Raw genomic sequence first — 25,722 nt, forward strand, 5'->3', positions numbered from 1 at the left:
CTTGGAAACCATCAAGGAATAATAAAAATGTAATGAACATGTTTAATAAATTTAGTTCATTATCGTACCAGGATAAACGAATACCTGAAGCCCAACTGATGCCCAAATAGTAATCAAGGTTTTATTGGTTTTTGTTTAATTCTCTAATGTAGACTCTCTCTAAATTTGAGATACAGAAGAGGCAGCTAGCAACAAGACTAAGCTTTGAAAAATCATAAAGCAAATACTTCAAAGACAGTATGTGTTTTCTGTGGAACACTGCACAGTGCTTATACATACGTGATTGCTTTAAGTTGCTAATCTCTTAATTTCAAATGCATTTTAAAAACCCTGCATTTGTACTCTCCTTCCCTCATGATTACCATTTCTGGTATCTCACTTTACTTTGTTTTCTGTATCCTTTAACTGCTTAATGTGGATATAGATAAGTTTACTACTTCTGTCTTTTAACTTTCCTACTAGCTTTGTGTGTAGATGATTTCTTACCTTTACTGTGTGTTTGCCTTTACTGATGAGCCTTTTCATTTTATAATTTTCTTGTTTCTTGTGGCCTTTTCTTTTTCTGCTTAGAGAAGTTCCTGTACTATTTGCTGTAAAGCTGGTTTGGTGGTGCTGAATTTTCAGCTTTTGCTTGTCTGTAAAGCTTTGATCTCTCCATCAACTCTGAAGGAGAGCCTTGCTGGATAGAGTATTTTTGGCTGTAGGTTTTTCCCCATCATCAGTTTGAATATATAATGTCACTCCCTTCTGGCCTGCAGAATTTCTGCTGAAAAATCAGCTGATAGCCTAATGGGAGTTTTCCTGTATGTCAACTGATGCTTTTCCTTTGCTGCTTTTTTTTTTTTTATATAGTTTTATTTTTATTGAGTTATATTTCTTTGCTGCTTTTAATATTCTCTCTTTATCTTTAATTTTTGTCATTTTTAAAAATGGAGGTGCTGGGGATTGAACCCAGGACCTTATGTGTACTAAGCATGTGCTCTACCACTGAGCTATTAGCCCCACCCTAACTTTTGTCATTTTAATTGCAATGTGTCTTTGTGTGTTCCTCTTTGGGTTTGTCCTGTATGGGACTCTCTTCCCTTCCTGGACTGGGTGGCTGTTTCCTTTCCCAGGTTAAGGAATTTTTCAGCTATTATGTTTTCAAATATGTTCTCAGCCCCTTTCTCTCTTGTCCTTCTGGGACCCTATAATGTGAATGCTAGTGTGCCTGATGTTGTCCCAGAGGTCTCTTAAACTGTCTTAATTTCTTTTTATTACTTTTTTTTCTATTCAGCATCAGTGATTTAAACTCCTCTGTCTTCCAGCTCTCTGATTTGTTCCTCTGTATCATTTAGTCTACCATTGATTCCTTTCAATATATTTTCCTTCTCTGTTTGGTTGTTTTTTATATGTTCTACCTCTTTGTTGAAAACTTCTAACTTCTTGTTCTTGTGCATCCATTCTTCTCCTGAGTTATTCCATCATCTTTGCAATCTTTACTCCAAACTCTTTCTCTGGTAGATTGCCTATCTCCACTTCACTTAGTTCTTCTTTTGAGGTTTTATTTTGTTCCTTTGTCTGGAATATGTTACTTTGCAGCCTCATTTTGTCTAAATTGCTATTGGTATTTTTATGTATGTAGTAGGTTAGTTACCTTTCTCGACCTTGGAGAAGCGGCCCTCTGTAGGAGGTGTCCTGTGTGTCTCTGCCGAGCTCTCTCCTCTCGTCACCTAAGCTATATGCTCCAGGGATCCCCCCTAAGTGGGCTGTGTGGGTCCTTCTGCTGTGGAGGGTGAGCTCTGCCGGTGGTCCGGTGGGCTTGTTTGGCCCCGGGCTCAGTTGTTTGCCAGGCCCTGCCTTGTGCGAATGCTGCTGGCTGCTGGTTAGCAGGGCCTGGTCACAAGACAGTGGACTGCAGAACCCCAGGGGATCCCAGGACTAGTGCTGGCTGACTAGTAGGTGGAGTCAGGGTCCAGAAGACTCTGGGGCTGTTGACCTCCCCACTGGTGAGTGGAGCCAGGTCCTGGAGTTAATGCCCGACGGCTGGCAAGCAGAGCCCGGTCCTGGAGTCTGGCTGCAGGGCCCAGGGATCCCGGAGCTGACTCCTGACAGAGTTGGGTATGGGGTCCAGAGTCCCAAAGCTCATGTTGGCCTGCTAACAGTCAGGGCCAGGGCCCAGCTGGCCCCAGGTAAGGTCTGGCCTACTTAGCCTTTGGGACTGGGGTTTTCTTGCATCTGTTGTCTGTCCCCTGGTGTGAGGCTGGCCCAGAGGCTAGTGCAGGTTTCCTGGAGGGCAGGGCCGGTGCCTGCCCACTGGTGGACGTAGCTGGGTCTGGGGCCTCCGGTGGGCAGGGCCATATCTAGGGGCACGTCTAGAGGAGGCTGTGGGCGCAGAAAGACTTTAGGCAGCCTGCCTGCTGATGGGTGGGGCTGCGTCCTCACCTAGTTAGTCGTTTGGCCTGAGGCGTCCAGCACTGGTGCCACAGGCGGCTGGGTGGGGCCGGGTCTCGACGCTAATGAGCTCGAGGGCGGGTCCCACCTGGTGCCGCTGGCACAGCGTCCGGCTTTCAGCTTTTGGCTTCCGGCTTCTGGGTTCCGGCCTCTGGGTTCCGGCTTTCACAGTGAGTGAGCTCCCAAGTTTGCAGCTGCCAGTTTCTACGTCCCCAGGGTGAGCCGCAGCCCCGCCTCTCCGGGAGACTCTCCAAGACCAGCAGGTACGTCTGGCCCAGGCTCTTACCAAATCACTGCTTTTGCCCTGGGTCGAGGTGCATTTGAGGTTTTGCGTGCGCCTTTAAAAGTGGAGCCTCTATTTCCCCCAGTCCTGTGGGGCTCCTGCAGTTAAGCCCCACTGGCCTTCAAAGCCAAATGTTCTAGGGGTTCGTCTTCTCAGTGCAGGACCTCTGGGCTGGGGAGCCGGACGTGGGGCTTAGAACTCTCACTCCTGTGGGAGAACCTCTGCACGATAATTATTCAGTTTAATTATTCAGTTTGTGGGTCGCCCACCTGAGGATACGGAACTTGACTGTAGTGCGAGTTTGCCCCTCCTGACTGTCTTGTGGTTCCTCTTGCATGTCTTTAGTGGTCAAAGAGCTTTTCTGATAGGTTTCAGTTTTTCACGGATGGTTGTTTTGCAGATAGTTATGATTCTGGTGTACGCCGTGCTTAGCTGGCATGTTGTCAGTAAATAAAAGGAAATTCAGTGCTAGCATTTATGACAGAGCACGCAACATAATAAAGAGGAATTTGGACTGAAAAAAGGAGATAATCCTAAAATGCTTAAGACAATTTGCAACAGCACTTTAGGACTGAAGCAGACTTGCAGCATCTTTCTTTTCTAAGGACTGTTGGTTGTCAGCCCAATGAAATAAGAAACGAGCCCTACTGGTATTATTAAAAACTAAGTGAATGAAAGAAAAACAGGAAATCTCATTAAACGCTGCCAAAAGCTTCAGCTCATTATGAATATCCCCATGTAGCAGCCAATAATCCAATAACAATATTGTGTTTTAAATAATATACCTAAATATAGCTCATTACAAATAATTTTGGTTTGACACTCCATAAATGTGTTGCACAGTGATTTTTTTTAGTTCAACGATCTTCATTTTAGTAACATTTCATAAAATTTGACTATTAAGTAAGATAAACCTCAGTACTTTAAGAAATAGTACATGACAACATAAAATACCTAAAATGTTCATCTTTTCTTTCTTTAAATCTATAGACTGCCCTCCTATAGCTACTGTCAATGTTGATAAACTAAGCTTCACTTAATTGTCCTAACTCATCTGGATCTACTTTGCTATCTCTCAGAATTTTTTCATACAGATTTGTTTTCTTGGCCTCTTTCTTCTAAACACTTCAACATGCCAGTTTTTCAGTTTGGTGTTTTGCTTCTTAGGTCTGTTATAGCAAATAAACTTAGACTCTTGGGTCCCTTCTAATATTCCCCCACCATTCACTGCCCCAAATTTTTTTTTTCCATTTTTTTACTTCTTAATTTCTCAGAAGACTCCTCACAGGAAATTTTTAACTAAGTGAAAAATTTGTGAGAAGACTATGGTAAGTTCAGATGTTAGATTCATGTATAAAGAGATACAAATTTTAGAAAGATGCATTTAGGAAGAACATTTTAGAAAAAATTTAGGAAAGGATGGGCAGTACTATCAGGAAAATTTACCATATTAAAATGAGGGGCGTAGGGTCTAGTTCAGTGGTAGAGCATGTGCTTAGCATGCATAAAGTCCTGGGTTCAATCCCCAGGACCTTCATTAAAATAAATAAATAAGCCTAATTATCTCCCTCCCCCAGCAGAAAAATAAATAAATACAAATTTAAAAGATGAAATAAGGGAGAAATGTGGGATGAACAAATATACTGTAAGAGATTCTGCTCTGTGGTAAAACCAAAATAAATTAAATCAATAGAATTAGACAAATGTGATTCAGAAAGCAAAAGATGTTCCTAGACAGATGAATGAATAAAGAAAAGATGGAATATATATATATATATATATACACACATATATATATATATTATATATATATATATATATACACGCACACATACATACATATAATGGAATATTATTCTGTCTTTAAAAAAATTTTGCAACATGCAACTACATGGATATACCTTGAGGACATTATGCCAAGTGAAATAAGCCAGTCACAGAAAGACAAACCCTGCATGATTCCACCTATATGAGGTATCTGTTCCTTTTCTTAATTGTGGGAAGGTGAATGTTGATTATTCTCTAAATGCCCTCTCGAAAGATTCCATTTGCTTGATGTTCTATTTGTGTTTTTATGTGTACCTGCAGGCTGAACCAATTTATGGCCTCCTTTTCATTCCAACAGAACATGTGAATTTTTAAAAATTTATTTTATACTCCCAGGAAAGAAAGAAATTGAATGCATCTTCTTTGCTTTGATTAGAAAAGTGTAAAAAGTCAGGGTAGGGTCCAGAGCTCAGTGAGAAGAAAATCTCCAAGCAGTTTCCACACAAACCAGGACATTTTGTCAGATAAGGTCTAAATCTGGAAGTTTTCTTTTTCTTTCTATCAGTCATGTTATTCATAGTTGCAGATATGGCCAAAGAAAAGTCACTAAAATCTGAGATGGAAGAGACAAGGCAGGAGTGGAAGGTTGCTCAGTAGCATACACTTCCCCACTGAAGGGCATATGACCAGGAGAGGATTTTACTGGTAGATTTGACACTTTAAAGTTAGTAGGATAGAGAAAGAGACATGTTAGCTGATGAAAGAGTGCAGTGTAACAGGTCAATGAACTCTTGGGCTGTTGTTCAAGAGATGTGAGCCTCCTCGGTTGAGAACATGCTGTCCTCTGCTCCTTTTCTTTCTTCCTTATAAAAGGATAACGTATTTATTGATTATGTTAACAGAAGGAAAGTGAAATGAACTAGGAATTAGATAAGTAAACCTGTGTCATCAGAGAGTCTGTAGGGAGATGAGAGGCCGCATGAAACATTTGGGAATGATTGGGTAGGAGGTGTTAGGAGAGGCAGAGAGAATGCAGCTGTGAAAGAATCAGACCAGTCGTTTAATCTCATGTAGTCATTCGGAAGATCAATTATATGTTTGAAAATGTAGATTTCAATTCAGTAAGTATATTTTTAGTGCCTAGCCTGCTCAGGCCATGTGTAATACTCGAGACATGTAAGAACCTTATAACTGCAATCAAAGTGCTTACAGCAATATTTTCCAAGTTTGTAATCAGTGTTGGTCAAAAGTTTTAAGATAAACATCACCTGTGGGTGTTGAAGCAGGCAAATGAGGCGCTGGTGTTAGGAGCTTTAATTGGCAAAATACTTCTGGAGACCAGATTGTTGCTATAAATCAAAAGCTTAAAATGTTGTGTATTGGATGCTCAACATCACTAATTATTAGGGAAATGCAAGTGCACGTCAACAACCACAATGAGATTGCTAGGGCTGCTGTAACAAGACTTCACAGATCCGGTGCTTACACAGCAGGCGTTTATATTCTCACAGTACTGGAGGCTGGAAATCCAAGATAGGGAGTTAGCAGGTTTAGTTTCCTCTTTGGCCTCTCTCTTCATTTGCAAATGGCCACTTTCTCACTGTGTCCTCACATGGTCTTCCCTCTGCATGCATGGAAAGAGAGACAGAGATCTCTGATATTTCTTCCTCTTCTTAAGCACACCAGTCCTACTGGATGAGGCACCCATCATCATGACCTGATTTAACTTGAATTCCATTCTTAAAGCCCCTGTTTTCAAATACAGTCCTACTGGGGGTTAGGACTTTCATATAGGAATTTGTTGCAGGGGGCGGGGAAGCATTTAATTTAATTCATAACAACCTCATTGTTTACAATAGGCAAAAATTAGAAATAATCCAAATACCCACCTATAGGAAATTAACTCAACACACGGCTGGACGTTCATACGATGGAATGCTATGCAGCCATTAAATAAGATGATTTACATGTATATTTATTAACATGTAAAGATGCCATGATATAGTGTGGTGAAAAAAGACATGTTTCAAAGCAGCATGTATAGTATGATCTCATTGTGTAAGTATAGAAAAATGCATACACAAATGCATTTTTGTATTTCTCTGTCTCTCACCTTCCCCTTTGTATATAGATAATTGTCTGAAAAGATATACATAATATAGTAAAGCTAGGAATAATTGTATTCATTGGTGGATTTTGGTTGATTTTTGCCTTCTATTTCAAAGTGATTTTAATGCCTGAATATTTGAATATATGCATATTTTATTCATATATTCCTCAATATAAAGTTGCTTTCATTTAAAAATTTATTACAATTGTGACTGTAACTTACAAAGAAATGAGAATCTTCAGGGCTTATAAGGTTATCTGAAATAAATAAACCAAGGAATCTATTGGTTATTTACCAATATCCCCCTAGGTTAGCACCAAAACCCAGAGGCTGCAAGTTTCACTCGAGTTCTGTGGACTGCATTTTCAACACATACATATCTGTTTCCTGCACTTTTCCATTCGGGCAGTGTTCTTCAGAAAATCTCATTCTTAATGCTGAGAAATGATTACTCTTGTGCTCAGGGTCACATAGGAGTCATTATTGGAGCCCAGGTGAAACAGCCTCTCGTTTCTGTATCTCCCTGCCATGCTTGTATCTCTGTATAAACACCCATTGGATGCGTTTTTGTAAACTTTGTAACCGAAGATCTCTAAATAAGCATTTTTAATGGAAAATCCCACATAACTGTGTTGAGAATACTTTTTCATTGAGGAAGAGGGGAAAGAGCCCATTAAATATTGTTGTTATTTTGTATGTATAAATTAAGTATCTGCTGGTTATTAAAAGCCTTCTGTGATGTGTTCAGTTGAAATCAGTTCCCTTCCTTCTCCATGTTTCCCTTGAACTTTACCTGTTTTATCTCATTCAAGTTTGCATCATATAATGTTGAGAATAATGATGATAATAATGAACCCTTGGTGATTAGGAAATCAAAGTTTAGACAGATTAGCTGATTTGTTCAAGGTTGTGTTGCTTATAAATAAAGTACTAAGATTCAGTTTTGGGGAAAAAAAAAGCACAGCCATCTGAAAGTTCAAGGATTCCTTTATACCTAACTGGCAAGCATGGCATTTGGAGCTAATGGCAGAGCCACCATGTGGTGAGTGGAAAGTCAGAATTCCTCTTTGCCAGAGCAGCCGAAAATGGCCCTTGTGTTTCATTAGCATCTAGTGACCACTCAGTAATTTCCATGAGTGTAGGTCCATGTGTCCTTTCTATCCACAACTCCCTGTCACAAAACCTGTGTGCCAAATCATTTGTTGAATAAAAGACTAGTGCATAAAGGAAACATTTGAAATGACAGTTTTTAAGTGAATATCCATGCCAAATCTTCTATCAGCTCTAGAAGAGGAATTTCATATTGTATATGACTGATAAAATTCACTTTAAAAGATTCTCTTCTTGACTTTAAAAATTAATACCAGTAATTCACATCCTTAAAGAAAAATAAGAAATTACAGATAAGCAAAGTGAAAAAATTGAAACTACTCATAATCCCAATGCATAGAGGTAAGTTGTATCAGTGTCCAGGCATGCAGCTCCCTTGGCTGGAGGTAATGCTCAGCAGACTGGGGCTCCCTTTCGCAAAAAACCACTGGGCATGCAGGAGGATTTGAACCGGCACAGGGGTTATAGTCGTGGACCTGACACCCTGCACTGCAAGGGCTGATTTCAGAATCACCACAGGAGAGCGGCAGTGACAATAGCAGCTGGAAAATCTCTGTAAACGGGATGTTTCTTCCAGTTCTTTTCACCACGATGTTTTTAGAAGTTGTAAAAGCTCTTTTGAATTGACTGTGTATCTTGCACAATTCAGAAGAGGGACTCCCACCTCCTCACCATAGATTGACGCCACTTGTTGCCTGGCACGGAAGCGATCAAGTGAGACTGTATTTGAAAAATAAAAGCTCTGTTTTTATTTGTACTTCAGGTTGGACCCATTACATAAATTACGTGACAGTGACCAATCTAATACATAAATTTTTAACCTAGCAGGTTTAATTTATGTATTGATACGCCCCAGGTGTGTAGAAGTTCATAGCAAATGATTGAATTAATTCATTTTGGAAAAGTTTTTGAAAGGGGAGTCGCTGCCCCCAAAGGCCTATCTTTAATGCTTTTGATGCATATTGTCAGAATACCCACATTGAGACCTGCAGGTAATACTAAGGTCCTTACAGGCGAATGGCTCCAGGCTACCTCACTAATCCTCAGTTTTCCTTTTCTTTTTTTTTTTTCTTGCATTGGGTCCCTGATGTTCCATGTTCACCATTAACAGATAAACAACAATAAAGATACGTAGGAGATCTCCCAGCTAACTTTGTTTTCAAGGACGTCTATAGCTATTTCATTGTAATAGCTACTGTTTACTGTAACTCTGGGTCAAGTGCACCACACCCATTATCTATTCTGCCAATTGGCTGTTGTTAGTCTGCCTACCTTACAAACCAAGAACTGAGGCTCAGAGAAGGGAAATTACGTTCACATAGCTACTAAGGAGCAGAGGCTGGATTTAAGGGCTAGTGTACGTTATTTAAAAACCCATCCATTTAATCACTGCTTGTCACAGTTTACAAGGGATTAAGAAAACATGGACATCCTCAGGTGAAGGAAATAGGAATACAGATTTTTACTATGCTCTGATTTTTAGCAGGTATTAAATTGTGTCCCTTGATTACAGAGACTCTAAGAAGCAGAACTTGAAGCAGTAAATCTAAAGGGAAAAGGCTCCAGGGAAGATCTGCAGACAGAGCCAATCCCTTCTATCAGAGACGTGCAGGAGGTAGAGATGCTCTGAGAACTGTAGGCACCAAATCAGTTTCTGAGTTTAACATGGTGACTTTGGGAAAAATATGATTTTTCCTGCTAAAGTACCAAACTACTAAAATGATCGTAAACTCCAGCTTGAACCTTCGAGTGTCCATCTCCCAACCAGAGTGGGTAACTACACTTGTGAAACAAGAAGTTTCAAATACAGAGAAAATCAAGACTGGCTATCCTACCACTTTTTTGTGGAATGAATATTTTATTCAGTCATGTAATTGGTAATAACTAATATTCTGGCAGATTAAAAATACCATTCAATTTCAATGGTAGTTTTATCAACTGAGTAAAATGAAGTTACATTCTAGAATATGAACTAGATGCATTGTCTAAAAAGCAGCATAAGTAATTTAATTAATTAGTTAAGGCATAAATACTGGAAATATAGTATAAACGCCACACAATGGGGTTTTATATAAACCTTTAGTTCCTCACAGAAGTCAGCTTGCTTCTTCCTATGCTGTTCAGAGTTATGTTGCTCTCTCCTGGGAGACTCGGCTTTCTTGGGCTGGGTCAGCTGTAGTTTGGACTCTCTTGTTTGAGAATCCAGCTCTACGTATGAACTTGTTCGCCTTAAGGCTTTTTCCTTCCCTTCATGCTCTGCATGTCTGCCACTGACTTCATATTCCTCTAAACAGAAAAAAAATTATATTCTTGCAATAGTATGTGTTAGTTCCTTTTTTTAATTTAAGCCCTCAGTGGTATGATTTTCTATAAATTCTTCCTAGTTTAAGTAACTAGTTAGGTAAGTAATCAGTTACCACTATGGGGAATAGAGGCTTAGATCTTTTTGGTAGATTATTCCTTTTTATCAAAATGAACTATCCTGTTTTCTCCATTTAGTGCTTTTCATCTTGAATTTATTTTGTCTATTATTTTAATTATACACATTCTTTTTGTAACTAATCACTAATACTTCTTTAAATATCCCTTTATTCTGAAGCTTCTGGACATGGATTTTAAAACCTGGGAATCTGCTTTTGATGGTAGGCATCACACACTAATATTAATCGTGATTATCTGTATGTTTAGATTTATTCCTCCATTTCATTTTATACCTCCAGTTTTTCAAGATTTCTAGTCTTTTAAAAAAATTGTGTCTATCTTTTGCTAGGTTGAGCTAGTCTTTTAAATCTACCTATCTTTTGGGGGGTTAATTTAGTTTTCTTTGTGGTTTTTTTTTTTTCCCTTGTATTTATTTGGAAGTTATACATTTTGTTTTTAATCCTTGTGATTATCCTTACACTTTAACACACATATTGAAACATAATTTCAATAAAGTCTAAATTAATTAGTATTAAAATTTCCATCTAGACAAGATAAGAGCAAGAACTCCTTTCTACTGTCTTTCTATCCATGCACTCCTTTATATTTTGGTAAAATTTAAAATCTTATATCCCAATTTTTAAAAATTAATACACATTTAAAAACCACTTTAAACACTAATTTCTTAAATCACCACTTCTTGCAAACTTTTTTCATCTTGGATTCAAATTTTTCTTGGTCTAGAGTACATTCACTAGTAATTCTTTCAGAGATTGTTTGTTAATTATAAACTCTTTTGAGTCTTTGATTGTCAAACACTGTCATCTGTTTCACTCAACTCTCATTCAACCCTCTTCTGGCTTGCCTTCCTTTTCTTCAGAATCTGTCTTCCAGAAACTGTGGTTTCAATCCCTTAGAAACTGGATATGGCTTTGGGACCTCAGTCCTGCCAGGCAGGTGCACCCATATGAGGCTCAGAGGCAGCACTGTGCGCCTGCAAGTGAAGGCCACGTGCAGGGAGCTGATTTTGGGGGGAGCAGGATACCGAGGGCATTGGATTCCTCTGGGGTTGTAGCAGAGTTCCAAAGGGCCAGTTGTGAGCATCTCGGGTGCTGAGCGCAAAGCAGCCGCAGTTACCGACTCCATCTGGTGGTGTGGGTGAGTGCTCCTGCCTCCGGCTACCAGGCTCCTGTCAGTGAGGCCTGCTAGTCTCTGGTCCGCCCAGAGGTTCTGTGAGCTCCCGAAAAGCCTTTAATAATAAGTCCCTTCTGCTTAAACTTAATAGAGATGGTTCTGTGTCTGCCACGAAGAATCGTAACTGAATCAACTTTTATATTTGAAAATAAGTTGCTTTGCTTTGATCTTTGAATAAGAGATTCACTGGGTATGAAATGCTAGGTTCAAATATATTTCGCCTCAGAATTTTTGTATTATTTTCTTTTCTTCTTGCAACTGATACCTCTGCTTCTTGTTCCCTAGTGAATATGTTTCTTCTCCCTGGAAGTTTTAAGTTTATTCTAATTGTGTCCTCCATTAATCCAGGCATGAGTTTATGTTGTTGTTTTTTCCTTTATCCTATTTAGTCCTCAGTGGGCCCATTCTGCCTGACATTTAACACAGAGACATTCTTCTCTTTTACCCTTTGCACGTTGCCTTCCATCCATTCTCTTGGTCTCTTCTAGATCTGCCAAGTGACTGACTTCAGACTATATTTTGAAAGTTATTTTCATACCTGTCACACCTTTACTTAATAACTGCATATTATGTCCTGTCGCCGTGCTTCTCAAACTTGGACGTGCATACAGATCACCTGGGGATCTCAGTAAACATGGAGATTCTGATTCAGTATTGTGGGTGGCCCCTGAGATTCCATGTTGCTTACAAGTTCCCAGGAGATGCTGGGAATGCTGGTCTGCAGCCCGTACTTCATTTAGCAAGGTCTTAGGCACCATGTCCGGCATTGCAGGTACTGAAATGTGTACTGAAAGCACAGACTCCATGGTCAGCCAGAGCGGGACTCCTCCTCCTCCACTTACTAGCCATATGACCTTGGGAAAACTGACCCCATCTCTTTGAGAATTCCCTTTCTCCTCCACAAATAAAGATAATTGTCCCCATGTTTCAGATTTCCTGCAGTGGTTAAATGTGATTTTTAGCCTGCACATACCATAGGGGTCATGAAATGGGAAAAGAACAACCCTGGGCTTCTGCTGTTAGGGGCAGGCTTTAATGATGCTGGACAGAAAGTGCCCTGGTAGCCACATCCCTGCCCACTGGGGAGGGCTCTGTGCTCAGCTTGACCTCAGCCATGAAGTTGCTCTTTGAGTTGAAGGGATTGGAACAAATCACCCATTCCTGTTTCATCACCACGCAGATGCAACCTCCACCCATAGAATAGAAACAAGCATGTTCAATTTCAATAAAGAACAACCTACAGGGTCAGCCACACAAATAGAGAAAAAGTAAATCATTCCGTGATCAACAAAATATATTGAAAGAACAGACTTCTGTTAAAAACAAAGGCAAGAGTGGATATTGTGAAAAGTCATGAGCAGACAGTGGGGGTAAGAGACTGATGTTTGGGGGGAAATCTTGCCCTAATGCCATTTGACAGGTATGGTTGCTCTGAGCAGAGGGAATGAAAAAGGAAGGAAGGAAAGGCAGAGTAAATAAGGAAAGCAATCAACATTGATTGACTAGCTATTTCATCCCATGCATTTTGCAAATATTGTCATGTAGTGTGGGGTCCACCAAGGCTGAATTCAGCCCCCATCCCCACCAAGATTTTGTCCTGTGAAAAGAATAGGGTGAACCACAGAGAGGATAAGTAGCCTCAAGCAGCACAATGAGAAGAATTGGTCCAGGCAAATATTAAAAATATTTTTTATATTGGGAATTTAATTATAGGTATGTATTTGGTTATAATCTTGCATTTGCACATACAGGCCAACATTTGATTACAATTTTGCTGTTAGACCAACTTAATCAGCAGGCTACTTTAAAGATTTATTCTTAGTACTGACATTTTTAGAAACAGAAAAATGTGGGATAACCTTTGTTAGATCAAATACAAAAAGAAAAGAGCATAAGATCACTAGACTCTTGAAAGAATGGGTGATAGTTTTCCCAAGAACAAATTTTGGCTCCATTAATTCCCATAAAGTTTATCAGAAAATTGCTTAGTGTTTTATTAGCCATACTAATATCTTGCCAGATGGAAGTCATGAATTATACTGCATAAAAAGATTCTTTCCCAAATGTGGTTTGGGGAAATTTTTTCCTTGACTAAGGACTTTCATCAGTTTTCTTAGTGGAGAAAAACCTAGAAATTTAAAAGTGAATTCCACTCAATATAAGCTTGCTATAAAACAATTAAAAGACTTTCCCCAAGAATTGTAAGCATTTTCTCCCAGAGAGAAGGGTTGCAAGAGAGAGACCCTTATTTGACTATTTCAGCCGAGGCTCAACTTTTCAGAGTAGATTGTGATATTGTGATTTATAATAAGAAATACGTATTTGGTCTTCACCCACAGATGGTTTCAGATTTGAATTGAATTCTCAGATACCCTATTGGTATCTGAGAATTGCTTCGTATTATGTGGGAAGCCCCGCTGCAGCGCATGTTGGAACTGGGTCCAGGAACCCAAAAGAAAATGAGAGGGATATGTGGCACCTCATAACACATCTTTCAGGGAGGCGGTTTCTGTCCAGGTGGGCTACATGCTACGCCAGGAGCCATGTAACGTGTGTAGCACTCAGTGAGCTCACGTCTACATTTTGTTTTTTCTTTCCTTGAACCTACTGTCCACCCTTCCTCTCTTTCCCTCCTGCCCTTCAGAGCTAGACTGACTTAAGATAGTATTTCAGGGCTGAAGAGCCAGGGAGGGACCATTAAACCTGCATCCTTCACCAGTCTCATGTGTCCCAGGGGAAAGTGCCCTGAACGAGAGCTTGTCTGGTCATGGGTCAGGGGTGGGTAGGGGTGGACAGTTGCTGCTACTATTTCCACTTGGTCCCTTGCCACTTACCAAATTAGCCTCTATTCCTTTTTCACTTTTTTAAGTGCCTGGGAATGAGTGCTCAGTTCTGTTGTTACATCTGAGTGAGTTAGGGAAAAACCGTAATACACTTCCCAGCTAGCTCAAAGAAAGTATTCCTAACAATTACCTTAATGAAGGTGGAGTAAGTGTATTGTCAGCTGGTATAAATCCATGTTTTAAATCAGCTTTTCTGGTTGGTTATTTGTTTAAAGTCTCTCATTGCTTTCAAGTTAATTATCTTCTGACATCTTCCTTTAAATCTCTGCTCTGTATTCATTTCATCATAGATCTCTTTGAGAGAAACCTGCCAGGTATCTGAATAATTCTACATATTGTGGCAACAAGTCCTAAGTTGTCTGATGCATTAGCAGTTGGTTTTCTGTATTCCCACTGGTTACTTCTCAAGACTAGGGACTACAGCTTTCCCTCCTTTGATCATTCTGAAGCATTTTCTTGTTTAGTGGGGTTCTGCATCCAGTACCCAAACGAAAGGACCGAACTATCAAATGGGTTGTTCACGGCCATTCTTTTTTACACTCCAAACTATTCCAAATCCTACTGATTGTACTTCAGGAAAATGTCCTCTTTCCCTCTCTCATTGCCTCCACCCCAGGCTCTTTCGTACTTCCCTGACTTCACCTAACTCCCCTCATTAACTACAGTGGTATTGTCCTACTTCCTATGTCATTCACCTTCAGTGTTACGTTGTTGAAACACAGACACAGTTATGTTATTTCTTCATTTAAAAGCTTTTAATTTTTCCCATTTCTTCAACATGAAATAGAGGGTAGGGTACTTTGCATAATAGGCAAAGTTATTTATTACTTGGCTTTATCTTTCTGCCTTCATGCCCTTTTCTCTAGTCACCTGTAGTTACTCCCAGTTTCCAGAAACATAAGTTGCTTCTGTTCATTCTGTTCCTGAAATACCCTATGAGCACTCCAAGCACTCCCAGTCCCCAGCTGTGTATGCCGAGTTGATATGCACTCTTCCAGACCCTTTTGTAACATGATAGATGTTTCCCTAGGAAGCTTTCGCAGAAGTGCTTTGTGCTGTCTTTGTTCTGTGTTAGTATTTTGATACTAATTTTCAGTAAAACATATTCTAAATGTAAGAATGTTTTAATGCAACATAAAGTAGCTGTTCAGTCAAGTTTTGGATTCCCATTACTAGGTTAATGGCAATGACAATGGAGCCAAAGGATTTCTAAAGACCCCTTATGGACAAATATTTATTCAGTCAGTCTGTCATTTTATTGAGAATTTACATGTTTCATGCACTTCCATACTAGGCAGAAGATACTGAGATGAACAAGACAAAGTCTCTGTCCTCATGAGGTTTACATTCTCCAGAGGAGTACTGGGGTGGAGACAATTTAAAAAATAACCACATAACATAATATCAGGTATCAATGAGAGGAATTTTTTTAAAGGATAAAAGAGGGTGATAGAGTGATGGAGCATCCAGAGAAGGCCTCTTGTGTGGTAACATAGGAGCGAATAGCTAAATCAAGTGAAGATCCAGGGAAGTGCAAGTGCAAAAGCCCTGTGGCAGGAATGGACTCCAGTATTCAAGGGCAGATGGGCAGACCTGCACATGTACAGCAAAGAAAGTGAGGGGAGCGTGGTGAAAGAGGAGGCTAGAGATGCAGGCTGGAGGGGACATCTTGAAGGCCCACGTAAGGGGTGATGGGCAAACTGACTATATTAGGATTGTTCCTCACTTGTCTTCAGAAAGGAGAGCCCTGGAGACACTGAGCCAAGGTCCCACACAGCGGGCTGGATCGGTAGGGAACTAAATTCTGCTTCATGCCTGTACTTCTTGGCCTTTCCAAAGATGAGTTCCAGAGTATATATGGACTGCCAAGAGGAGCAGCTCCCAGTATTTTGTCTGCTTTCTGCTTCAGAGGTTCACAGATTGGGCAAACCCCTGACATGATCAGTGTTCACCTCTGGAGGGAGGGGTAGGGAAAGTAAAAGGAGGCTCTGCCATCTTCCCATGTGACCACAGCTGGCACTGGGTGAGCTTCCCTCTTTTGGAGCCTAAGTCTGTGCTCTAAAATGTCATAACACAGGGATCACCTGGGAAGCTTGTTAAAAATAGAGTTCCATGTTCCCCAGCATTCACAAATACAAAATATTTAAATAATGAAGGTCTACTTACATAATGAGTGGTGAAGAAAGGGACACGTTTCCATTTCCATCATCTGTTGGTACTAATGAAGAGCCCTCTAAGGTACCAGGACTGTATATTTAAAGTTGCCAGTGGCAGCTATTTTCCTAGTGATGATGAGATTTACTTGGTATACGTCTTTTGTTGTTACTCTCCTAAATAAGTCAGGGGCTCTTGCAATAATAAGTGTCTTTAGAGGTAGCCTCATTCAGGAGTTTTCACCCATAGTTATACATGCACGTATTTTCCATTTTCCTCAAGTCTCATGGGACTCAGTCTTTTCTGGATCAGCACGGCCCAGAGAGAAAGAGGTGCCTGGAAGTCTCCTGTAATGGGACCCAGCGCTGGGCTTAAATGAAAAGGGCAGTGACAGAGGTTTCCCCGAGTTGCAAGGCTCTCAGTTGTTACAGTTGCCTTCCTCTTGTCATCGGCATCTGTTAGAGCGGCCAACCCCAGTGACAGATGAGAAGTAAATGCAAGATGTATCAGAAGTGTTTTTGAGCAACAGATCTTGCATAACATGACAGCAGCAAGCTGTCAGTTCTGTACATCTCTCATCTCTAGACCTTTGCACCCTTCCCCGTGCTGCAAGCCAGCTGACCTTTTATCCTGCACATGAAAAAATAAAATGCTGGCTTACTCTCTGGCTCGGTGTTTTCCGTAAAACCCCACAGTTTGTAAGACAGGAACTCAGTGTTTCAAATGCCTTTCTTTTCCTACCTTGTTGAAATGGGGCTGGTTGGCTAGGTGGGGGCTATTACAGTTTATTAGGCTTAAAGTACAGTTGGAAACACAGGTCTAACACTCTGCCACAAGCACCATAATGTACACATAATGGCCAGAGGGTAGAGAAAGAAATGATGGGAAAATCTTTGCCACAAAAATAGTGGCTATATTTGTTTTCCAAGGGAATGCTCCAGTAATTTAAGAATCTAAAATACACCAAGTAGTTAACCCATGACCAATAAGATCTCCCATGTTCATCCAATGAGAAAATGTCCTTTGGGCATTTTCTATAGCTTTGCTTACTTGCTTTTGTTTATATGTAGTGATGAAATAGTCTTTGAATTCATCACACTCTATGATAGGTTTTCATAAGGTGTTTAGGCAATGATTTGATTTGAAAGTTAGTCTCATTATCTTAGAATAACAAAGAAATCATCCATCATGATTTCAAGTGATGATTTTTCCATAAACCTAATATCTTAAGTATTCATTATTTTATTAATTCCTTTTTTCTTGACCAAAACGTATCTCCCTCTTACAGAGTTCTTTGGCAGAATAAATCTAATGTAGACACCTTTATTTATAAGATATTTGATGGAATACACAAAAATAAAATAAGACTTTAGTAGATCAGCTTGTCCGACCACATTTTTGCCCCTTGTTTTAAGGCATAACCCCTCAAACTAGCATGGGACGGGGAGGATCAGGTCTTGGCCTTCACTCACTGTCCCTAAATCTCATGTTTGGCAAAGACCATATTTTATACACATCAGATTTGAAAAATAAATGGAATTTAACTGATATGTCCATCTTTCTGGGAGTGAAGATGAAAGATAAACATACTCACAGAGAAATGCTATAGACCAGAAGAGGGTACCCGGCCTTGATCAGGAGGAGCATTACATGAGAATCCGGATGTCTTTCCAGAGCCTTTCCCGGTGCACATGCAACCCTCACACCATCCAGCAGATGGCGCCAGGCTGACTGCAAAGTCTCCTGGAAAGCAAGCACGTTCTAGAGGGCCCCACATATCAAACTAGAGAACAAAGAAATGTTACACAACTCCTGGGGTCTTTATTTTTTATTCCATTATTTTAGTTGAACATAATCCTAGATGTACCTGTCGAATTCCTTTTGCTCTCCTTTTACACTACTGCTAAGGTAAATCTGGGCAGTGTTTGTTACAACAAAGAGCCAAACAAAAATGACTTAAGGTTATATACATGTTTATTCTGTTCAGTTTGATCTACTGGATCTATTTGTTTTTCAATACATAATTAGCATACACAGATCTATTGTCCTTCCATATGACTTATTCATGTGGTGTAATTAAAAGTATATGGAATTGACAAGTGTAAAAGACCATAGGATGGAAAGGAAAATTTTTTAACAGCTGTCGAGGATGTCAAGAGTTCTCTTGTTTATCCATTGATAGCTGCTCTGTTTTTCTTCAAAATTTCCTAATAAATTTTTGTGAGCAATCCACATCTAATTGTTTCTTGTAGAATATTTGGAAGGAAAATTTTTTCCTCAGTGAACAGATTTGGAAAACTCCTCAAGAGGACGTTGATTTTATTGTAGTGTTATCTGGAGAAAGAAGTAACCCCTCAGGAATGAAAACAGGTTGCCTTTCATAACTGAGCAATCACAAAATTCTATCATGGTTTATTTACTCCCAGGACCTTATCCCCACGATCAGTTTGTGATTTTACAACACTGCACAGTTTGTCCCAAGAAAAGCTTAGAATGATGTCTGTGTAGTAGATTCCTTCAGCCGAATTGAGAAGCTAAAGCAGGCATGTATTTCTCAGTTATCAGTGTGTGTGTGTGTGTTTCCTGGTGACTGTACCTTGAGCCTACTCACTTCATTGCAGTTAACATGCTATGTTGTAGTTCATGTGTCATGTGTTTTCTTCTCCAGCTAGATTATAAACTTCATAAGAATATGTGCTTTCATCCTTATATCCCCAGTGTCTAGCAGGGCTTGAGACATAGAAACTACTTACTGATGCCTGTGGTTAATTTAATAAAATGGTCATTTTATCAAAAAAGTTTGTTTAACCAGTGACGTATAGGCTTTGTGCACAGATTTTCTTTACAAGCAATACCAAACAGCAGGATGTGGTGGTCTCTTGGCTCAAATTCCTACCAACTGGAGATGCCTTCCCTCTGCAATAGGCTGGCTCCCCTCACCTGCAGCATTTACACAGGAAAAAAATTAAAGACTCCAATCCCAAGTCCTTGGGAATTTGATGTTGAAATAACCATGAGTTTGTTCAAAATAGCATCGTCAGGAGCCTCATACAGAAAGAGCCAGTCACAAAAGGCAGTGGGAAGCAGGTAGCACTTTCCTTTTGGTTGATGGCTGTCCACAGGGATTTTTTTCTACCATTTTTAGGTGTTTGCTCACAATTCCACACAACCACTTATATTCAGTTTAGCCCTCTTTCCTTGACATATTTTGCAGTTGCTAAAAATTATACTGAAAATGAGGAGGGACATGTAAACATTAAAATCACAAGACAGAAAATACCTACTTTTGTCATTTGGGCCCCCCCACCCATCTTGAGGCAACTGTGTTCAAAAAAATACTGAAATTATATTCCCTTTTGTTTTCCACTTTCAAGAGTGTTTAAAATTTACGTAAGATGCTAATAATATGGTATTTTTTGTACAACAGTGTCTAGCTTCTGCCTCTGCAAACACTCTTCAGTCACATTTTTCCAGAAGAATAATTGTTCAGAGTTCATTCCTTTCCAAAAATGTTCTAGGCATTTACAAGCATATACACATACTTTTCAAATGAAATCATATTCCACAAACTATTCTACAGCTGGCATTTTCATACATAATTCTCATCTTAGTGCTGGGTAATATTTCATCATGAGGTTGCATTGTGATTTGTTTACTCAAATCTCTTGCCAACATTTAGGTTGTTTCCTTTTTGGGGGGGGGTAAAGGTAAATCTATTTAGAAATATATCAAAAGGCAAGAGAAAGGCCATGAGGTATGGGGGTTGGGTGCTCAGATTAGAGTAAAAGTAGGTACACACTCCATAGACAGAGTGCAGGCCGTTGGAAGGGGGGGCAGCCGTGAGGGGCAGTGTTGCCAGTTTTTTGGGGCTTTGTAGCTTCATATGCTAATTAAGTGGAAAGACCAGTCTAACTACCCTGGGCGAGGGGCTGGGATTCCAGGAATTTGGCCATTTCCCACTCTTTGACCTTTTGTGGCTAGCCTTGGGACTGTCGTGGCGCCTGTGGGCATGTTACTGACCACGCTAATATATTACAATAGGCATATAATGAAGCTCAAGGTCTACTAGAAGTCAAATCTACTGTCTTGAGCCTTAAGGCCTACCTGGGGTTGAATCCTTAGCCATTCTGATGTTAATTGTTGTGTTGTTCCTTGAATGGCTGTGCCCTGCCCCCTTCCTGTCTCATTCCCCCATCAGAGACTTTACTCCCATAGTTTTTTTTTTTTTTTTTTTACTTCTAAAGGGTGTTTCTCTGATCATCTTTCCATCTATCTTTGTACACTTGTGTATCTGTAGGGAAATTTTCTAGCAGTGAAACTGCAGGATCAAAGGAAATTCATATTCTAAATTCTGCTAGGTATTTAAACTGCCCCCTGAAACAGTGCACTAAGTGACTTTGCCACCGACGGTGGATGTGAACACACCCCACTCCCGTCTCATCAAGCTCCTTCCCTCTTTTTTTTAATTGAGGTATAACTGACATATAACATACTAGTTTCAGATACACAACATAATGATCTGATACTTGTATGTATTGCAAAATGATCACCAGAATAAGTCTACTTAACATCCATCACCACACAAAATTACACATTTTTTCTTTTTGTGATGAGAACTTCGAAGATTTACTCCCTTAGCAACTTTCAAACATATAATACAATATTGTTAACCACAGTCACCATGCTGTACCTTAGATGCCCAGGACTTACTCGCTTTATAACCGGAGGTTGGTACCTTTTGACCACCTTCACCTGTTTCACCCACCCACCACACCCACCTACCACACCCACCTCCTGCAACCACCTAGGAATTCCAGAGTTTGTTTGTTTGTTTGTTTGTTTGTTTGTTTGTTTGTTTTTAGATTCCACCTAGAAGTGAGGTAACACAGTACACATCTTTCTCCATCTCACTTACTGCACTTACCTTAATGCTCTCAAGTCCATCCAACTTGATACAGATGGCTCCCTCGCCCTCTTTTAATCCTCAAAAAAAGAAACCCAGGATGTATTTTATTATTTGCTCACAATTATTTTAAATGGTATAAATATTGGTAGATTATTTGTACAAATATAGGAATGGCAGAAGAGACAGATGATAAAGCTTAGTCATTATATGTGATGTAGTTTGTGTTATTGTTATTCCATTATTTTTGTAACAACAGAAGTCAAACATACTATTAACAAAATGTGGAAGGATAGGGACATAATCAGTGTATGTATAAATTCCAATTTGTTCTGTCTCTCAGCCTCCTGCTTGCTGAGATAAAGGAAGCAGTTTTTGGCTTCCATCAGAAAAAAAAAGCCGAAAACCTATTACCCACGATTCCTTCCATCTTCTCTGCTCAATGATGCACCAGTGACAATACAATAAATCTGCTTGTTCACGAGAGCCCCACGTATCCTGGCTAGGAAGGTAGCACTCTGGCCTGTATCATCATACATCACCTGGATGTGCTGCTGCCTGTGCTCTGGAGAGTGACACGGCTCTGAGTTTCTCCTTTTTGTCACTGACTCCTCCAGACATCACTGTCTTGTCAAGTGTAGCTGATTCCTGGCCATATTTCCCCTCTTCCTGCCTCCTTTCATTACCTGTACTCAGATAAATCTCTTCACTTTGACAGAAGGGGTTGAATATACAGCCTCTTTCCCTTGCAGTGATCAATACTTGAACGAGATAAGCCAGCCAACAAAGGGTGGAAGGAGCAATAAGACGGCTCTTACCATGATTATGTCTCATGTTTGAGGTGCTTCTAACCTTCACAGTGTAATCTATAGTAATAATGCATTTTTTAGGAGGGCATGACCACAAGATGGACACTGTTACGATGGTGCCATAAACAGACCAGAGAGGCTCTTAGGTACAGGCTAAGGGCCCTCAATCATAACACCTAATCAGGTGTACGCCTGGTCTAGCATTATTTATTTGTAACCCAAATCTCCCAGGCCCCCACCCATATGTGGAAACAAATGGGACTCACAGTATCTCCCAATGACACTGACTCCATACACTTATGCAGTCCCCTGTAAAGTCTGATCTAATTTTTATGGGGAATTTCCACAGTCCTCACATACTAGGTTGTCAGTTCTGGACAGAGTTATGTTGCAGCATCTGCTCCAGCCTCCTCCTTTGTAGCTACTACCTGCAAAGGCACTTGGAGGTGCTGTCCTGCCAGCCATGTTTACTATGGGAACTTGAGTGTCTCTGCGAAGAGGGTAATTTCCTGATCTTCCCAGACTTCAAGGAGCTCGTGTGGTCCTGTGCTCCTGAGGAAATGGAGGAATGGTTTTCTCCCCAGCTGCATGCTGCCCTAGCACCTAGGTACCAAAGGAACTCTGCCCATGCCCCTTGCCTCACGATACCTCATGGAAACAGCTCTATCAGTCTTGGCCTTTAGTCCCTCTTTATGGTGCTCAGCGTAAGTTTCTAGAACTGGGCCACCAGAAGCAACAGACCTGGCCAGGACCCCTCCATTCCTCTTTCCCACTTCCCTAAAGTCTACTTCCTGTCATGCTGCTCGACTCTTGCAAACAGAGGCCTCAGGGGCCCATCAGTCCTCCTCCTAAGTTGCTTCTATTTCACATATGTAATGTCTAATGCAATTCCATGACCCAAAAGGAAGTTCCATGCATACGTGCATTTTGCAAATCAAGTAAAAGTTATGCTTATATCATTAGAGTCTTCATTAACTAAATTGTAATGACCCTCTGAAGTTGCCTTCTAGAAAAGTTTATTGGTCTTTTAAAAATCACAGCTTTGTATACTCCCAAATTCACAACTTTAAACATATTTGAGCACACTGTGTTCCTGCCAGGAAGGTTCCATGTAAAATCAGTAGTGAAAGCAGTACCCAGTCTAACAGTACCTAGGCCTCTCCCTTCTTCCAGCTCTGGCTTCACCCCTCTATACTCCCTCACCAGCCGTACTGAGTGACTTTCAGTTTCCCAAACACGTTTTCCTTTTTCATGCCTGTAACCCTTGCTCCCAGTGTAACAGCCTAAACTACATTCCTCCCCATCTAGTCATCTTTTAAAAATCCAAGTCAAGCACCACTGCTTTAACGAAGTCTTTCTCCATCTCCCTTTTCCCTCACTACCCTGAAAGAACTGATTATTTCCTCCTCTAACCCAACACTACTCTCTCTATAAAATTCCACCATAGCACCACAATATTTTGTTTTACAAAACTTGCTGAACTTAAGGGCAGGGCTATTTTATCAGCACCTCACTCAGTATCTTATGTTCAGTAGAAGTTTATTTGGTTGATTAATTTCTAAAAATAAAAGATATTAACACATCTTTTCATATGTAAATAAGAGAAAGCAAACCATTCTTTTCTGCAAAATGCTGAAGATTACTTTTTATTTATGGGAAATGCCCCTAAAGAATAACAAACTGAGTAATTCTGCATGGGGGGAAAATGAGGGAAAAAAGAGAAATCCATTTCCTGGTGCCCACATCACATCCCCTTGGCCCACCTCCAACCGCACCGCAGCTGGAGCGGACAGGTGCTAGGTGAGCCTCCCTGCGTTCTTGGCCAGCACCTTCTCTCGTGAGGTACCAGCTCCAGGCCTGAGCAAGCACAGCTGGAAGCAGAGGGGAGTCAGTGCCCTCCTTCCCAGGGGGAGCCGGCAGTCAAATAATTCTGACTCCTGTCTCTCAGGTGGACAGTTTCAGGAGCATCTTGGGTGCTTCTCAGCTGTCCTGGCAGAACCGGGCCTCCTTCCTTACAGTGTCCCCTCCCATGTTCATTTCCTCCTCCTTTTTGTCTTCTTGCTCCCTCACTTCTACTTTCTGAGGCCACGTTCAGAAACTGTTTGCACCTAAGTCTTTATTTCAGGCCCTGCTTTCAGGGAACCTAAACTAAGCCATGGAAAATTGACCTGAATAACTAGCCCACTCTCTCTAGCACATTAGTGCATAAAAAGATGTACCAGGCTAGACTGACCAAGACCTAGGAGACATAACAATTAAAGGCAATGTGTGGTTCTGGATTGGACCCTAGTTTGGGCAAACAGATAGAAAAGACCTTTTGAGATAATTATAAAAATATAAATATGGTCTTGTTCTTGATGAGATGAAAATATACTGGGAAAAATGCATGTTAACTAAGTATCAGATTATATACCTATATAATACAAAAAATTATATACATATATATTTCAAAAGACAAAAATTATCTGGAAAAATGTACACTAAGGTATTGGCTGTTCGATCTGTAGATATTTGCAGTATAATCCTTTATTTCCTTAGTTTTGCTTAACTGTATTCTCTAATATTTTATTATACACACGCAAACTGTTTCTGTATTTTATGAAAGCATTTTGAAAAAGCTAATGATATCTCCAACTTTCACCTGTTATTTTGTTATTCCAGGATAGTTTCTCTACAGTTCAGTGATGAATGAGTCTGAGAAACAAGGAAAAATGTAAACGGACTAAGGAGGGTCCCCTAATGCACTGCGGCAGGATAAGGCGATGCAGGCATGACCCCACTCCTGGGCAGACAGGGTCCCGTAAACATCAGCGTCCGAGTCTATGTGAGTTCCATTCGCTCCTCCCTGTAAACTCATTCACATGCACTCATTAAAACACTCAGAGAACACAGACACACTCCTCAGTCCAGATGGAAGAAGATGCTTGTTTTAACCAGCACTTCATAATTTATGATTGCAGGGATTAGGAGCCAGGCTTCCAGCTTCCTAACTGCACCTGATGTGACTTGGCAGGAAACTTGCGTCCCAACACACACATTCTCCGTAAGCTGGTGATCCTCCTATACACTTAATCTTTTCCCAACCAATCCCCCCAAAAGAAAATAAATATTTGTAGATTAAAGGAGAACTGCCTTCTCATACTTTACAGCTGCTAGTGTGCAAGCTGTTAAGCCCAGAGTACTTAATTAATGGAGAGATACCATTAGAGAGACAGCTGGACCTGCATTCAGATGAGGTTGGATTCAAGGTGCCTGGAGATAAAGATCTGAAAAGAGAAAAAAGCTGGACTGCGATTGGGTTCATTTATAAAAGAGGCTGTTAAAGGTCAACTGTGTTTTCTTGCTCTGGAGATAAAGAGGTGCTATTAAAAACAATTGGAAAGTTATTCATAAGGGAGCAGTAATTCACTCATGTTAAATTAATTTGTCTTTATGATAGCATGGCGCTCATGATGGGAAAGTAAATTTACTAAAATCAAGATCTTTCAAAGACAGTCATTGATCATGTCTTCCACGGACAGTCACTGGAACACGCTTCAGGCCAGGACCACTGATTCTGTCTGATCATAGCAGCCCCTTCCCAGTCTGAGAATTCACTGTTTTCCCCAAGGATAGTAAGTGCAGTGGCATTTCTGCGGACACGCTGCGATGCCCAAGCCTGCTCACATCTTCCTGTGCCCTTCGATGAACTGGCA

At 40.4% G+C, this 25,722-nt stretch overlaps 1 long non-coding RNA gene across 2 annotated transcripts in view; it reads left to right on the forward strand.

Moving 5' to 3' along the window:
- The first annotated feature begins 2,199 nt into the window (after positions 1 to 2,199).
- LOC123613557 (uncharacterized) overlaps positions 2,200 to 25,722 on the forward strand; it is a 108,282-nt gene continuing 84,759 nt past the window's right edge. For both annotated transcript variants that reach the window (XR_012508191.1, XR_006720925.2), the window contains exon 1: positions 2,200 to 2,696. This is a non-coding gene — a long non-coding RNA (uncharacterized LOC123613557). The remainder of the gene's footprint in view (positions 2,697 to 25,722) is intronic.

The sequence above is a fragment of the Camelus bactrianus genome, chromosome 7 (assembly GCF_048773025.1).
Source record: "Camelus bactrianus isolate YW-2024 breed Bactrian camel chromosome 7, ASM4877302v1, whole genome shotgun sequence".
NCBI lineage: Eukaryota > Metazoa > Chordata > Mammalia > Artiodactyla > Camelidae > Camelus > Camelus bactrianus.